Below are 13,265 nucleotides of genomic sequence, written 5' to 3'. Positions count from 1 at the left end.
TGCCTCCACTGAAATACATCTATACTATTCACCTCAAACACTTCCTGTGGTAGGATGTTTCACATTCACACCACTCTCTAAAGTTTCTTCTGAATTCCCTGTTGGGTTTCTTGGTGATTATTTTGTATTGATGGCCACTGGTATTGTTCTTCCTCACCGATACCCTATCAAAATCTTTCATAATTTAAGTCCTCTGTTAGGTCATCCCTCAGCCTTCTCTTTTCAGAAGAAAAGAGACCCAGTCTGGTGGGTATAACCTCACATTTATGTTACCATCCTTGTAATTTTTTTGCACCCTTTCCAGTGCCTCAATATCCCTTTTATAATATGGTGGCCAGAACTGTCCACAGTATTCTAAGTGCGATCTAACCTTTCTGACAGAAGGTCACAGACCTGAAACATTCACTGTTTCTCTCTCCACAGATGCCGCCAGACCTGAGTATTACCTGCATTATGTTTTCATTTCAGATTTCCAGCATTAATGGTATTTTGCTTTTGTATTAGTGATCGAACCAAGTTTTTATACAAGTTTAACACAGCTTCGCTACTTCTCAATTCTATCCTGCTAGACATAAACTTTGCTCAGTTGGAAACCTAGGAATTATTTGGCAAATTAATTTCAGTAGTTGTTGGGATATGCATGCACCTTCACAACACACAATACTTAATTTTCCAATGTATGTTTTGTCCAAGCAGCTTCAACTCCATCTAACACAAAGGAAGAGGCAGGTCAATAGCAGAAACAAACATAAATTATAATCTTTTTTAAAAAGTACTTTCTTAACAATTACTGGCTTCTTTGGTAAAAATAAACATATTGCCTTTGTAGCATTAGAAATTTGCAAAGTGATTTGTCCTCAATGGAGTTGTGAAATTAAGTGCTGATCTGTTTCTAAACTGACTTTCAGGATGGAGTGAGGGAAAGTACAGGGGATGGAACTTCATTATAAAAGGCTCTTTTCATGAGAATAATAGAGGAGGAAGTGTGTAAACAACACTTATTTCATGAAGCAATTTCCTCTTTAAACACTATTTCATTATGTAGCTGGTCTGTTTATATTTATTAAAGTAAATCTAGCAAAGCGGCTTTCAGTTTTGACAACCACTGAACCGAAGTGTTTCAGGTAGGGTCGTGAACAGAAAAAATGAACAGTGCACTGTTAAGTACTTGTATAATTTTGCATGTGAACAATGAACGTTGGTAATGATGCACCAAGCCCTCTGTTCCTTGCAAAATAAAACTGAAAATGCAAATCATGCAGTGGCTTTCTTTCAATTTTTTTTTACAATGTCTCGTTTACTTAAATGGGATCGTGTGATGTCAGCAGCAGCAAACATTTAAACTGAAATGTGCATTCAGAATTTACACTTCAGTTGTGCACACATATTTCAATACTGTTCTGTTCACCTGCAAAGATTATGCGAGTGAGTTTGAAGTGGCTGTCACTATGCCCACCTGATGATGTTGATCAGGAACCTAATTTTAATATTGACGGTGATCTGCCAGCAACATTCATACTCCCATTGGTAGGCCAGGAAATCTAGCTGAGCTGCTGCTATTTAAAAGCAACATACCTTATAAAAGGGATGGTGCATATCTGGATGATGGACATTGGAGTGGGTATTTCCAATTATGCTCAAAAGGTGACTGCAGCCAAGGCCACCAGACTTTTGGATGGTGTGGTGGAGCAAGTAAACAGCAAAGAAGGTCCTCTTCCCAAATGGTGGGTTCTGGGTGCCCAGGCAAAAAATGCAGCAGCAATGGAGAGTGATGACTAACCATGTCAACCAAAAATATTGCTCCTCAGACTTGGCATCTGCTACGCTTACCCTATCTGCTGCGCTGCTAATCATTATCATCCTCCCCTTTTTCCAAGTACATCAGATACTAGGCCAAGCTTCAGAAGACGCTGAGGAAAAAAACCCTTCTAAAATGCAGTTCCTGGTGCAACCAACAAGGTAAGTTCATTTTTAAAAACCTTAGCAGCAGACTGCATTCAGATATATCTACCCCACTTTCACCTCCTGACTCTTCACTTACTCAGAGGGCTGCTGAACAGCACACTGATCAGACCTTCACTGTGGAGAGAGAAACATTGTTAACATTGCAGGTCGATGAAATATAATCATGAATTCTGAAATGTCATCAACCTGAAAAATAAACTCTTTCTCTCCACAGAAACTGCCTAACCTGCTGAGCATTTCCAGTATTTTCTGTTGTTATTTTAGACTTCCAGCATCCACTGTATTTTGCTTTTGTATAAGTGCTTTTTCTATCTTTATTCTTTCATAGGATGTGGACGTAACTGGCAAGGCCAGAATTTGTTGCCCATCTCTAATTGTCCTTGAACTGTGTGGCTTACTAGAGCATTTCAAAGCCAACCACATTGCTGTGGGTCTGGAGTCACAAGTATATACTAACATAAGAATTAGGAGCAGGAGTAAGCCACTCGACCCCTCGAGCCTGCTCCTTCATTCAATAAGATCATGGCTGATCTAATTGAAACCTCAACTCTACATTCCCGTCTACCCCAGATAACCTATCACCCCCTTGTTTATCAAGAATCTATCTACCTCTGCCTTAAAAATATTCAAAGACTCTGCTGCCACTGCCTTTTGAGGAAGAGAGTTCCACAGGCAACCCTCTGAGAGAAAGAATTTCTCCGCACCTCTGTCTTAAATGGATGAACCCTTATTTTTAAACAATGACCCCTAGTTCCCACAAAAGGAAACATCCTTTCCACATCCACCCTGTCAAGACCCCTCAGGATCTTATATGTTTCAAGCAAATCGCTCTTCTCAATTCCAGCAGATACAAGCCTAGCCTGTCCAACTTTTCCTCATAAGACAACCGCCCATTCCAGGTATTAGTCTAGTAAACCTTATCTGAACTGCTTCCAAAGCACTTACGTTCTTTCTTAAATAAGGTGACCAATATTGTACACGAGACTCCAGATGTCGTCACACCAATGCCCTGCATAACTTCCCTACTTTTGTATTCAATACCCCCTGCAATAAATGATAACATTCTATTGACTTTCCTCACTACTTGCTGTACGTGCATACTAACATTTTGTGATTCATGCACTAGGACACCCAGATCCCTCTGCATCCCAGAGCTGTTCAATCTCTCAACATTTAGATAATATGCTCCTTTTTTATTCTTCCTGCCAAAATGAACAATTTCACATTTTCTCACATTATACTCCATTTTCCAGATCTTTGCCCACTCACTTAAACTATCTATATCACTTTGTAGCTTCCTTTATGTCCTCTTCAAAACTTACTTTCCAACCTATCTTTGTGTCATCAGCAAATTTAGCAACCATACCTTCCATCCCTTCATCCAAGTCATTTAAATAAATTGTAAAACATTGAGGCCCCAGCACTGATACTTGTGGCACACCACTTGTTACATCTTGCTAACCAGAAAATGACCCATTTATGCCTACTCTTTGTTTCCTGTTAGCTAGCCAAGCTTCTATCCATGCCAATATGTTACCCCCTACACCAGGAGCTTTTATTTTCCAAGATAACCTTTCATGTGGCACCTTCTCAATTGCCTTCTGGAAATCTAAGTACAGTACATCCACTGGTTCTCCTTTATCCACAGCACATGTTACATCTTCAAAGAATTCTAATACATTGGTTAAACCTGATTTCCCTTTCACAAAACCATGTTGACTCAGCCTGATTGCCTTGAATTTTTCTAAGTGCCCTGCTATAACATCTTTACTAATAGCTGTAGGCCATACTGGATAAGGATGGCAGATTTTCTTCCCGAGTGAACCAGATGGATTTTTACAACAATCAGTGTTGGTTTCATCATTACTGAGACCAGCTTTATATTCCAGATTTCCAGGTTTATTAATTGAATTTAAATTTCACCGGCTGCCGTAGTGGGATTTGAACCCATGTCCCCAGAGCATTAGCCTGGACCTCTGGATTACTAGTCCAGTGACATTACAACTACATCACCATCTCACCCTAATTCACTTCCATGTCTCCTCCAGAAACGTCCACCCTGAAGACATTCTGCTCTTCTCTCTGTCAAGATTTCAGTTTTTCTCTTTTACCATATACACCTTCAATGCTTTCTATTTCCCTTTGACCAGGTTGGGGAGATGGCGGCGTAGTGGTATTGTCACTGGACTAGTAATCCAGATACCCGGAGCCCCAGAGCATCACCCTGGGTTTGAATCCCACCACAGCAGGTGGTGAAATTTGAATTCAATAAAAAATATGCAATTAAAAGTCTAATGATGACCATGAAACCATTGTCGATTGTCGTACAACCCATCTGGTTCACTAATATCCTTTACAGAAAGAAATCTGCTGGCCCACATGTGACTCCAGACCCAAGCAATGTGGTTGACTCTTAAATGGCCTAGTAAGCCACTCAGTTCTCAAGGGCAATTAGGGATGGACAATAAATGCTGGCCCATCCAGCAATGCCCACATCCCATGAATGAATAAAAAAAGGTATCTACTAAAACTTGCTTTTACAGCCACATCTCCTTCCCAGTAACTGACTCCAGCTCTGACTTATTTCACATGGATTCCAACTGAAATTCCACCCTTCAATATAGATAAGTCTGAGGTAGCAACTTCTGGCAGGAAGAATGAAAGACCACATCCACCTTAGAAAATAAGCATCTAAATGGGAAGGAGGAACAGAGATCATAAGCTATGTGGGTACAGATACCCAAATCACAGAAAGAGAAGCAGTTCTGAAAAAGCAAACACACCATTGGGGTTCATGTCGAGGGAGATAGCTGCTTCTGCTTTTCAATTCTATGTTGAACTTGGTTAGAACTTTGGTTAGACCACCCTAGGAGTACTGTGAGCAGTTCTGCTCTCCAAATTATAAAATTAATATAGAGGCACTGAAGAAGGTGCAGAAAAGACTTATTAGAATAATACCAGAATTGAGAAATTGTAACTAACAGGCAAGGTTGAACAGGATGGAGCACTTTTTAAAAGAGAAGTCTGAGGCATGACCGATAGAAGTCTTTAGAATTATGAAAGGGTGTGACAGGATAAGTGTAGAGAAGATAGTTCCACTTGCAGGCTGGATCAGAACTAAATGCCATTGATATAAGATGGTCAATAATAAATCCAACATGGAATTCAGGAGAAACTCTTTACCCAGGTTAGAACGTAGAACTCACCACCACAGGGAGTAGTTGAGATGAAAATAATGTAGATGCATTCAAGGAACTTAGATAAACTTAGATAAACAGGAAAAAGGAATAGAATGATATGTTGATAAGGCTAGATGAAGAGGGATGGGAGGAAGCTCAGAATGGAGCAAACACCAGCGTGGACCTGTTGGGCTAAATAGCTATTCTTGTGCTGCAAATACTCTGTAAAATCATTGACCTAACTGCAAATGGATACTGGACCAAGTTGTTTTAACTTTACAAATGAACTAGGTAATTATCACTTTCCTGGTGAACAGCAATACCAATGCGGTCACAGACATTTCTCCTCCTGGGCGGTATCCACAGGAATGAAACACTTCCCTGGAGCCACACAGTTGTAACCAATACCAACAAAATAGGGCTCTTCCGTGTCCTCTGGACTAAGGAATGCCTGAGAACTGGTATTTATTGGCAGTTTAATATCCCTGGTTATAGAGTTTTCAAACAAGATAGAGTTGGAGATAAAGAAGGAGGGGGGTGGGGGTAGCACTAATGGTTAAAGAATCAATTCCAGTTGTGAGAAGGGATGATATACTAAATGGGTCAACAAACGAGACTTTATGAATTGAGCTTAGAAATAAAAAAAAGGGGCAGTCACACTACTGGGAATATACTACAGACCCCCAAATAGTGAAAGGGAGATAGAAGAACAAATATGTAGGCAAATTTCTGCTTGTAAGAACAAGAGGGCAATAATAGTAGGAGACTTCAACTATCATAATATCAACAGGGATTCAAACAATATAAGGGGCACTGAGGGAGAAAAATTCATGCACTGTGTCCAGGAAAATTTTTTCAACCAATTAGTGATAAACCCAATGAGAGAAGATGCAATTCTAGACCTAGTCTTGGGGAACGAAGAAGGGCAAGTGGGTGAAGTGACAGTTGGCAACCATATCGGGGACAGTGATCACAATTCAGTTAGATTTTGCATTACCATGGAAAAGGACACAGATAAGGCAAAAGTAAAAGTCTTGAACTGGGGGAAGGCAAATTTTGCAGAAATGAGAAGGGACTTGGCTGAGGTGGACTGGACAGCACTGCTGGAGGATAAAACAGTGGAAAACCAGTGGGAAGTACTAAAAAGCGAGATCCTAATTGTACAAAGTAGACATGTCCCCTACAAAAATAAAGAGTAGTACTGCCAAATCTAGACCCCCCTGGTTGTCTAGAGGAATACAGGGGAAGATCAAACAGAAAAAGAAAGTGTATGATAGGCACAAAGAACTAAGCACTTCAGATAGCCTAGACAAATATAGGAAGTGCAGGGATGAAGTAAAAAAGGGAATAAGGAAATCAAAGAGAGGGCGTGAAAAAAGATTAGCAAGTAAAGTTAAAGATAACCCGAAGATGTTTTACCAATACATTAATGCTAAAAGGTTAGTTAAGTAAAAAGCGGGACCTATCAGAATGAAGATGGAAACTTGTGTGTAGATTCAGAGGCTGTGGGAATGGCTTTGAATGAATATTTTGTCTCCGTGTTTACAAAGGAAAGGGTGGATGTAGATATAGTAGTCCAGGAGGAACACTGCGGGAATTGGACGGGATAGTCATAAAGAGAGAGGAAGTACTCGAAGGGTTAAAATTCTTGAAAGCTGATAAGTCACCAGTGCCAGATGGATTGTTTCCAAGGCTGCTGAAGGAAGTCAGGGAGGAGATAGCAGATGCTCTGAGGATGATTTTCCAATCTTCACTAGATACAGGGGAGGTACCGGAGGACTGGAGAAATGCAAACGTAGTTCCATTGTTTAAAAAGGGATCAAAGGAAATGCCAAACAATTATAGGCCAGTTAGTCTTACATCGGTGGTGAGCAAATTAGTAGAATCAATCCTGAGAGATAGGATTAATTTTCATGTGGAAAGGCATGGACTAGTCAGGGATGGTCAACATGGATTTGTTAAAGGAAGGTCTTGCCTCACAAATTCGATTGAATTCTTTGAGGAAGTAATAAGAAGGGTTGATGAAGGTAGTATAGTGGATGTTGTGTACATGGATTTTAGCAAGGCATTTGACAAGGTCCCACATGGTAGATTGGTCAGGAAAGTAAAAGCCCATGGGATTCAGGGTAATGTGGCAAACTGGATAAAAGGTTGGCTTTGTAACAGGAAACAAAGGGCAATGGTCGATGGATGCCCTTGCGAATGGAAAGTTGTCTCAAGTGGTGTTCCACAGGGCTCGGTGTTGGGACCCTTGCTGTTTGTGTTATATATTAACAATTTGGACGTGAATGTGGGGGGCACGATTGGGAAATTTGCAGATGACACAAAGATTGGCCGAGTAGTGGATAGTGTAGAGGATAGCCAAAATCTCCAAAATGATATAGCTGGGTTTGTGGAGTGGACGGTAAAGTGGCAGGTAGATTTTAACATAGAGAAATGTGAGCTCATACATTTAGGGAGGTCAAACAGTTACAGGGATTACACAATAAAAGGGAATATACTAAGAAGGGTAGATGAAGTGAGAGATCTTGGCGTACAAGTACACAGGTCCCTGAAGGCAGCAGTTAAAGTAGACAAGGTTGTAAAGAAGGCATATGGAATGCTCTCCTTCATTGGCAGAGGTATAGAATATAAAAGTAAGGATATAATGTTGGAATTGTGTAAAACACTGGTGAGGCTACAACTGCAGTAGTGTGTGCAGTTCTGGTCACCACATTACAGGAAGGATATAATAGCTCTGGAGAGAGTGCAGAGGAGGTTTACAAGAATGTTGCCAGGGTTAGAAAAGTGTAGCTACGAGGAGAGATTGGATAGGTTGGGGTTATTTTCCTTAGAACAAAGAGGCTGAGAGGTGACTTGATTGAGGTGTACAAAATTATGAGGGGAATAGATAGAGTGGACAGGATAAAATTGTTTCCCTTGGTGGAGAATTCTCGAACCAGGGAACATAGATTCAAGATAAGTGGCAGAAAGTGTAGGGGGGACATGAGGAAGAACTTTTTTACGCAGAGGGTAGTGGATGTCTGGAATTCGCTGCCCAAGTTGGTGGTAGAGGCAGAAACTCTAAACTCTTTTAAAAAGTACCCAGATCTACACCTTAAGTGCTGTAAGCTGCAGGGCTATGGGCCGGGTGCAGGAAGGTGGGATTAGAAAGGGCACCTGGGTGTCCTCAGTCTGGTATGGATAAGATGGGCCAAATGGCCTCCTTTTGTGCTGTAACTTTTCTACGGTTTCTATCAGTAACGTATATTGCTGTCAAGGATGCTAAAGCTGCCCTAATAGCTCAAAGGTTCAGCTAGTGAGAACACACACAGGAAAACATTCAGAAATGAAATCTTCTGGCCTGCTCTCACTACCAGAACAAACACCCACTACTACCCCCAGCCCCTCATACCGAGAAGTAGAAGCACTTTTGAGTGGAGATTTCACTTCCATGTTCCCTTTTGCCATCATCACTCCTATCACACTGTTGCAGACCAACCTGGTGAAGATCAGTGATGTGTTGTAGAGTCACGGATAAAGTACCTGATAACCTGTTTAAAGCAGCACATATGTTAGCCTGCAAAGTGTGCATAGCCATGCTAATTGTATGCATCAACTCATTTGAGAGCCTTGTTTGAAGGATCCATGAAGGTGGCAGACATTCTTCTAATTCACCGCACCACCAATCCATTAGTGATTGAGTTGGACTCCCCCATCCTTTTGGCTATTATGCAGTGTGTTTGGCATATCTGACAGCGCCTGGCTAAGTTTCTGTTGCATCTTTAGCATTCTCCTTCACAATGATAGACCCTGGGGTTCAGTATCTGAGTGCAGCTGAGAAAGCTTGGAGCAAATTGTGCTGCATGATGCAGACTCTCCATAGTTGTCCCTGCCACCACTGGCTGCTCATGCTCACTTATCAGATGTGAATCACTAGGCGAAATCCCAACAAACTGTCTTTAGTGGACCCACTGAAGTGCAATTATTTGCACTGGTGCATGGCTGTATGTTCTGTGATTTTGAACCTTCAGAAGGAATGAGGTCCTTTGAGGAATCATCCTCTTGCATTATTTGTGACATTTGCTGTACTTGGGAGGCCCTGAAGAACAAAATAAAAGATACAATGTAGTCATGGCAAAGTTATGATCTTCACAGTTCATACTCTGTTTTCTCATAATTCAGTCATTGACGAAATATGTCAGAATATAATTGTGATTATAATTGTCAGTGATAATTGTAATTCAGTCACCAGCTCTTTGCAGTTTTCCTTTTCTCCATTTCTGATTTAGAGGGATGCAAATGGGCCACTTATCTCCAGGGCATCATCTTCCGCATCTGCGAGCAGGGCAATTTGTGGTGGTCCATCTCCAGTCATCTCCCTCTTCCTTGCATTTTGCACTCTATTCTACAAGTGAAAAAATAGGCCTGTGAGTGAGTGAAGGGCACATATTCTCCCAATGGATACAGTGCATTCAATGAAGGTGATTATCAGACAGGCACATCGCACTGCATAAGGATTGGGATGAGTGACAACAGTGAATTGATAAATGGGGAAGTGATGAAGGGCATAAGTGTGAAGGCTGGTTGCTGCTGAAAGCAGTGTAGGTGTGAGGAGTGATGTGATTGATAATGCTTAGCAAGACAAAGTGAGAGTGAATCAACAAATGTATTCACTTTTCCTGACCTAGTGAGGTCATTAAACTGCTTCCTGCACTGCATCCAAGGCCAAGACCAAGGCACAATTGACTTACTACTCACCACCTCAGCTACTTCCAACCACACCTCCTTGGTGAGGGCAGCAGGTTTCTTGCTTCCAGTGCTGGGAAAAGTAATTTACACGGTCTTATGTGACAGGAATTACATGGGTCAGTAACCAGAAGTCACAGGTTTAAGGTGATTAGCAAAAAATACTGGAGGCAAAATGAGAGGAAAAGAATATTCAACAAGTTATTGTTAACTGGAACATGCTGCCTGAAAGGGTGCTGGAAGCAGATTCAATCGTAACTTTCAAAAGGGAATTCTACAAATCCTTAAAAGGAAACAAATTACAGAGATATGGAGAAAGAGCAGGGGTGTGGAACTAATTGGATAGCTCTGCCAAAGAGCTATCACAGGCATGATGGGCTGAATGGCTTCCTCCTCTGCTGTGTCATTCTATGGGCAGGATTTTCGTGTCATCGGGCGGGCCCGGGACCGGCCAGGAAATGGTCTGCCACCCACGATCAGCTATCGACCGTGTGAAATGCGTGCTGAAAGGCTCAGCGCTGCTAGGGCTGGGGCAGGAGGAGAGTGAGCGCTGAAGTCTGCGCAGGCGTGGAGGAGCAATGAAAGCTCCCTGAAGGCGGAGAGCTGCCTCAGGGAGCTGAAGAATTTTAAAATCAAAAGTAAAAATTCGGAAATGCTGAAAAAAATGTCCCCACAATAGGACTCACTCATAAACATATACATCATAAAAATTGTCAAAACATTTTAATTCTTTTTTCATTAATGTCGGAAACCTCATCCTGCCCGTAGATGAGGGTTCCTCAAAAATGCAAAGGCCACCTGGCCAATTCACCAGCCCACCAACTGTAAGGTTGGACGGGCAGCAAAAAAATCTCTCATAATTAATATTTTAATGGCCTTAATAGGCCTCTTAACTGTTGGTGGGCCTGTGCACCCGCCGACCGAAATATCACGCGAGTGCGCAATGACGTCAGAATGCTCGCCCGACTTCGCCGTGTGCTATTTTATGCCCACCCGAGGGATGTAAAATTCTGCCCTATGATTCTGTGTCAAAACATTATCCTCCTGTAGTGTGTGCACTACCCATAGCTAAGAAGGCAGTCCTCCTTGTCTATCAATGCTGCTCTGAGACAGCCACTGGGAGATGTGCAACAGCAGTCGGGAGCTGAATCCCCAGCCCACCACCACAGCCAATTCTAGGGAAGCCTTCCACCAATGGAGCTCACAGCCTCACTTCAGAAGCATGGCATTCAAACTTGTGTCACCTGAGTTATGGCAATGTATTACTGTGGTGGTTTTACTTCATGCTACAATAAGAAGTTACTTTACACTCTTTGCAACCTTGCAGTTGCAGAATTAAGTGTCCATTTGTTCTTTACCAGCAATCCAGAGGATCAAACAGCTGCTAGACTACCTCTGTGTCAGGTGGTGAAGGAGCCAACAAGAGGGAAAAATACAATTGACCTCATCCTCACCAATCTACCTGCCACAGAGGCATCTGTCCATGACAGTATCAGTAGAAGCGACCACCGCATAGTCCTTATGGAGACGAGATCCTGTCTTCACATTGAGGGTATCCATCATCGTGTTGTGTGTCACTACCCTCGTGCGAAATAGGGTAGATTTCAAACAGATCTAGCAACTCAAAACTGGGCATTCAAGAGATGCTGTTGGCCATCAGCAGCAGCAGAATTGTACTCGAACACAATCTGTAACCTCGTGGCCCAGCATATCCCCCATTCTACCATCAAGCCGGGGGAATCAGCCTTTTAATGTTGATTTAATGAGGGTTTAATGGAGCATGCAGGTGAGAATGGTAGGAGCAGCACCAGTCATACTTAAAAATGAAGTGTCAACTTGCAGAAGCCAAAGCACAGGACTACTTACATGTCAAACAGCAGAAGTAGCATGCAAATGACAGAGCTAAGCGATCTCACAATAAACTGATCAGATCTAAGCTCTGCAGACCTGCCACATCCAGTCGTGAATGGTGGTGGACAATTAAACAACAGGAGAAGGAGGCTCCATAAATCACATTCAGCCTCAAGATCAGGGAGCCCAACACATCAATGCAAAAGACGAGGCTGAAGCATTTGCAACAATCTTCAGCCAGAAGGGCCGAGTAGATAATCCATCTAGGCCTCCTCCTGAGGTCTCCAGCATCACAGATGCCAGTCTTCAGTCCATGTGAAATCAGGAAATGGCTGAGGGCAATGGCTGATGGCTGATAGTGCAAAGACAATGGGCCCTGACAACATTTTGGCAATAGTACTGAAGACTTGTGCTCCAGAATTAACTGCGCCCCTAGCCAAGCTATTCCAGTACAACTACAACACTGGCATCTACCCAGCCATTTGGAAAATTGCTCAGATATGGCCTGTTCACAAAAAGTCGGACAAATCAACCCAGCCAATTACCCCACTCCCGCACCCCCTCCATCCCATCAGTCTATTCTACTCAGCAAAATGAAAGAACGAGTAGTGGACAGTGCTATCAAGTGGCACTTGCTCAGCAATAATCTGCTCACTGATGCTCAATTTGGATTCTGCCAGGGCCACTCAGCTCCTGACCTCATTACAGCCTTAGTCCAAACATGGACAAAAGAGCTGAACTCAAGAGGTGAGGAGTGACTGCCCTTGACAGCAAGGCAGCATTTGACCAAATGTGGCATCAAGGAGCCACAGCAGAACTGGAGTTAATGGGAATCAGCAGGAAAATTCTCCATTGGTTGGAGTCATACCTAGCACAAAGGATGATGATTGCAGTTGTTGGAGGTCAATCATCTCAGTCCCAGGACATTGCTGCAGGAGTTCCTCAGGGTATGCCCAACCATCTTCAGCTCACCAAGGTTCCCTCAACAGCACCTTTCAAACCCATAATCTCTACCACTTGGTAGGGCAAGGGCAGCAGATGCATGGTAACACCGCCATTCATTCTTTCATGGGATGTGGCCATCACTGGCTGGGTTAACATTTATTGCCCATCGCTAATTGCTCTTGAGAAGGTGGTGGTGAGCTGTCTTCTTGCTGCAGTCTATGTTGTAGGTGTAGCCACAGCGCTGTTAGGTGAGGAGTTCCAGGATTTTGACCCAGTGACAGTGAAGGAACGGTGATATATTTCCAAGTCAGTATGGTTAGTGACTTGGAGGGGAGCTTTCAGGTGGGTGTTCCCATGAATCTGCTGCCCTTGATCTTCTAGATGGTAGTGGTCATGGGTTTGGAAGGCGCTGAGTAAAGAGCTTTGGTGAGTTGCTGCAGTGGATCTTGTAGACGGTACACACTGCTGCCACTGTGCATCGGTGGTGGAGGGAGTGAATGTTTGTGGATGGGGTGCCAATCAAGCGGCTGCTTTGTCCTGGATGGTGTTGAGCTTCTTGAGTGTTGTTGGAGCTGCACTCATCCAGGCAAGTTGGAA

The 13,265-nt window shown here is 42.8% G+C and overlaps 1 long non-coding RNA gene across 1 annotated transcript in view; it reads right to left on the bottom strand.

Annotated features, from left to right (window-relative positions):
- Positions 1-12,670, bottom strand: part of LOC144696745 (uncharacterized) — a 62,474-nt gene extending 49,804 nt beyond the window's left edge. The window contains exon 1 of the long non-coding RNA XR_013580235.1: positions 12,592-12,670. This is a non-coding gene — a long non-coding RNA (uncharacterized LOC144696745). The remainder of the gene's footprint in view (positions 1-12,591) is intronic.
- Between the last annotated feature and the right edge of the window lie 595 nt (positions 12,671-13,265).

The sequence above is a fragment of the Cetorhinus maximus genome, chromosome 22 (genome assembly GCF_964194155.1).
Source record: "Cetorhinus maximus chromosome 22, sCetMax3.hap1.1, whole genome shotgun sequence".
NCBI lineage: Eukaryota > Metazoa > Chordata > Chondrichthyes > Lamniformes > Cetorhinidae > Cetorhinus > Cetorhinus maximus.
Note: the sequence above shows the minus strand (reverse complement) of the source record. Positions and strands in the feature narration are given on the sequence as shown.